Here is a 4854-nt window from a genome sequence, read left to right as displayed (position 1 = left end):
GCTCCCATACAACAAACGTGATTTTTTGCCCGTTTCTTAAATAATGGTTCGGAACCCTTCATGCGCTAGTCCGACTCGAACTTTGCCGGTTTTTTAGTTTACAAGGATTGCATTAAAAAAGTGCAATCCGACCAAAAATTTTATACCATGTGATAGTAGTGTGTGATAAATCTTCTTCCGGATCGTTTCAGTTGTACATAAGAATATCATGTTCGAAATGACTTAGTCAGAATTGTGAACGAAACCATACCGCGATTCAGAAAAGACTACAGGCGACATCTGTCGAGCGATGGGGTAAACCTTTACTATGCCGAAAAAGGCGTTTTTGTGTATTAAAGTTGTGTTTTTTGTATTGTATTTGGAAGACTAATGCATATTGTATGTTGCAAATTACTTTTTTTTATATAAAGAGGCACATAGTACTTGATAGTTACGTAATTAAAATATGTGTTTAGAGGTTAAGTTAACGACTGCAGCGTTTTAAGAAGTTTCTTTAATAAGACTTAGTTAGTTTTACTATAAAACTATAATCACTACATAGTATAAAATTATGTCGCTTTCTCTGTCCTTATATCTTTGAAACTACGTAATGTATTTAGATGAGGTTTTTTAATAGATAGAGAGATTGAAGTGGAAGGTTTGCGTATATATTTATATCATATATTCCAATTAATTAGTGGCGCATTGCACCCGTGCAAAGCCACGGCGTGTCGTTAGTATTGTTTATAAAGGATTTCTTTTTCTTTACAAGGATTGCACTAGCACAGTGCAATCCGACCAAAAATTCATACATTTGTGACAATACGCTCCACTTCCGGATCAGATCTCATATGAATATATCTTCGAAGTGACTTAGTCAACATTGTGAACGAAACCATACCGCGATTCAGTAAAGACTACAGGCGACATCTGTCGAGCGACGGGACAAACTTTTATTACGCCGAAAAAGACGCTTTTGTATATTAAAATAGTTTTTTTTTGGGTGACGTATGTATTGTTTTTAGTAGATTAATGTTAATTGTTTGTTGCAATTACATCTTTTTTAATAAAGGCACATAATATTACTTGATAGTTACGTAACAAAAATATGTATTTGGAGGTTAAGTTTACGTCTACAGTGAAATTTAAAGAGGATCTTGATTGAAAATATGTACAAATATAATAACTTTTACATACAAATATAATCACTTCATCCTACTAATATTATAAAGGTGAAAGTTTGTGAGAATGTATGGATGTATGTTTGTTATTGATTTGGTTTTATGTAGACAGGTGATACCCTGGATTAACACATAACCTACTTTTTATCAATACACCACGCGGGCGAGGGTAAGCTAGTATATACATATATCTTTTTCCTAGTGAACAAGGATTGCACTTCTAGCAAAGTGCAATCCGACCAAAAATTTCAACATATGATGTCAGACGCTTCTTCCGAGTCCCTTTGCTGCCTCAATTCCAGTCGCTCCAATATGAATATATCTTCAAAGTGACTTAGTCGACATTGTGAACGAAACCATACTGCGATTCAGAAAAGACTACAGGCGACATCTGTCGAGCGATGGGACAAACTTTTAGTACGCCGAAAAAGGCGTTTTTGTATATTAAAATCGTGATTTTTATGTGCTGTATATGTATATTGTATGTACCTAGTTTATTTATTTATATCATTGCAAAATATAAAAAAGTCGCTTCCTCTGTCCCTATATCGTTATGTAGGTATGCCTAAATCTTTGAAACTACGCAACGTACATATTTTGATGCGGTTTTTTATAGGTACACTGATTGAAGAGGAAGGTTTATAGACATAATAACATCAATTACATGTATTACATGCACCCGTGCGAAGCCGGGTGGGTCGCTAGTATTAATTATAAAGAATATATTTTTTTCTAATTTACAAGGATTGCAACAGCAATAGCACAGTGCAATCCGACCAAAAATTACGTAAGTGTCGGAGAATGCTTTCAATTGGTCCGGTCAGTTGCGCATAGAATGAATATCTTCGAAGTGACTTAGTCAACATTGTGAACGAAACCATACCGCGATTCAGAAAAGACTACAGGCGACATCTGTCGAGCGACGGGGCAAACTTTTAGTACGCCGAAAAAGGCGTTTTGTATATAAAATCGCGTTTTTGTTTGTGTTATATGTATTGTATTTGGTACATAAATATCTGTTGTTGTTCAAAATTAATAAAATCACAGTTCTTTTTAAAGAACAAAAAATTGCTTTAGTTACACAATTGAAATACGTAAGTATTTAAAGATTAAGTTTACGACTGCATTAAGTAGTTTACTATAAAAATATAATATTATTTATAACTATATTTCAATTGAAAAAAAAAATAACTAAAGGGCATATTTCCTTCTAATGAGGGATTTTCTTTTTTATTATTTTCCTAACTGATGCCTAGTGGGCAAAGAACCAACCTCTCGAGTATGAGGGCGCGGGTTCGATTCCAGGTCAGGGTAACTGGGTTGAGGAGGTCAGATAGGCAGTCGCTTCTTGTAAAGCACTGGTACTCAGCTGAATCCGGTTAGACTGGAAGCCGACCCCAACATAGTTTGGGAAAAGGCTCGGAGGATGATGATGCCTAGAGGGCGCTGTACGGAAGTCAGTCAAATTATCCGAATGTCCTGAGAGATCGGTACTGAGATCCTAAGTCTATGGTTAAATATTTAATTGAATTTAAACTACTTGTATATTATTGTTTTTTTTCTGCACCTATCTACTATCTACTATTATTTTCAGTGGGCGATGAGTTCGGGTGGCTCATCGTTCCTCCGTCTATATAGACAACAGACCCGTGCCAGTGGGCCCAGTAGGGCCAAGGCCTGCGGGATAGTTCGAAAGAGTTACCGTGGCTCTGGTACATACGCGGCCTACGACGGAACACGACGGTTTTTAGTCAGTTATCTTGAGTCTGACACTCCCTCACCGCTGCTAACCCACAGCGGGAGAGGTCATTTGATGATTTTTCACGTCGTTAAAAAAAAATGGTATACTGGCAGAGAACGCCTAAGACGTTGGAGATTGTGCAAAAAGTATAAATAAATAGGTAAATAAAATAAAGTTTTACAGAATAACACTTAAATTATTATTCAGTGACGTGTCACTTAACTGATTGCAAGCCAAACCTTCGATGTGTTGTTTTCGATTCAAATACTAAATAATGTGACGTCTTTTGTTATTTCTTTCACAAAATTCTGAAAATGTATTTTTGGATCCAATCAGAACTTTGACAAGGCTTAAGATGTTTTTATTTCATTTTAAAGAACTGTTAAGAGCCCTCTAGTACATTAATTTGTTAAAATAAATTTTAATATTTATTCAAGTATTTTACAACCAATGATATTTACATTCATACCTATGCATACCTATTACAATGAATTAATTAAAACAACACTTTACACAACTACATTTATTTAGAAAATTAAAATAAATTACGAAAAAATCGGTAAAAAAACTTTTAAGTTAAACGGTTTTATCTTATGTGCACTGAAAACTAGAAAATAAAAAAATAGTTACTTACCTGTCAACCTACGTAGGTGGTCCCGGTCATATTAAACTAAAATAAAAACGTGGGGCCCATTAACTATTGCTGTAGTACTTTCTTCTAGAGGTATAATAGGTGTGGATTGCATCGACTTGCTATAATCGTAACTGGAGATTTTGACAATCAATAATCAGCCGTAGCGGCTTCACCAGCGAACGCCGAGCTCATGATCTACCAAAGTATAAAGATATGCTTTGCCATAGGTAGGATTTCACAGGGGCCCCACGTTTTTATTTTAGTTTAATATGACCGGGACCACCTACGTAGGTTGACAGGTAAGTAACTATTTTTTTATTTTCTAGTTTTCAGTGCACATAAGATAAAACCGTTTAACTTAAAAGTTTTTTTACCGATTTTTTATTTTCTAGTTTTTAGTATTTAATGAAAATGCGTACCGAATATTTCTCATTCTATCTAATTCATTTAGTGTATCATTATTACACGGTCTCTTACCTGACAATTTATTACAATCTAATTCCTCAATACATAGCCCTTCCAGATACTTTTTTTTTTTAACAACCCCAAAAATCATCACATGACCTCTCCTGCTGTGGGTCAGCAGCGGTGAGGGAGTGTCAGACTCTTGACTAGAAACCGTTTTGTTCCGTCGTAGGCCTTTTATGTACCAGGGCCGCGGTAACTCTTTCGAACAATCTCGCAGCCCAGGCAGGCCTTGGCCCTATTGGGCCCCGCTGGAGTTACTGACAGTTTTCTTCTTGTGAAGCCCTTTCATTTGATACCCATGTTGATGGGATTGATAAAACCTACGTTATCCGCCATTTTATAGTGGCCGCCATCTTGGATTTAATTTTTTATAGTATATTGTATTCTGTTTGTTGAGCCCTTTCATTTGATACCCATATTGATGGGATTGATAAAACCTACGTTATCCGCCATCTTAGATTTCAATTTTGCATAGTAAATTGTATTCTACTTGTTGAGACCTTTCATTTGATACCCATGTTGATGGGATTTATAAAACTTAAGTTATCCGCCATTTTGTAGAGGCCGCCATCTTGGATTTTAATTTTATATAGTACATTGTATTCTACTGGTTGAGAACTTTCATTTGATACCCATATTGATGGGATTAATAAAACCTACGTTATCCGCCATTTTGTAGCGGCCGCCATCTTGGATTTCATTTTTTATAGTAAATTGTATTCTACTTGTTGAGTCCTTTCATTTGATACCCATGTTGATGGGATTTATAAAACCTAAGTTATCCGCCATTTTGTAGAGGCCGCCATCTTGGATTTTAATTTTATATAGTACATTGTATTCTACTGGTTGAG

This window comes from Helicoverpa zea, chromosome 28 (assembly GCF_022581195.2).
Source record: "Helicoverpa zea isolate HzStark_Cry1AcR chromosome 28, ilHelZeax1.1, whole genome shotgun sequence".
NCBI classification, from domain to species: domain Eukaryota; kingdom Metazoa; phylum Arthropoda; class Insecta; order Lepidoptera; family Noctuidae; genus Helicoverpa; species Helicoverpa zea.
The sequence above is the reverse complement of the archived record's forward strand: the minus strand, read 5'-3'. Positions refer to the sequence as shown.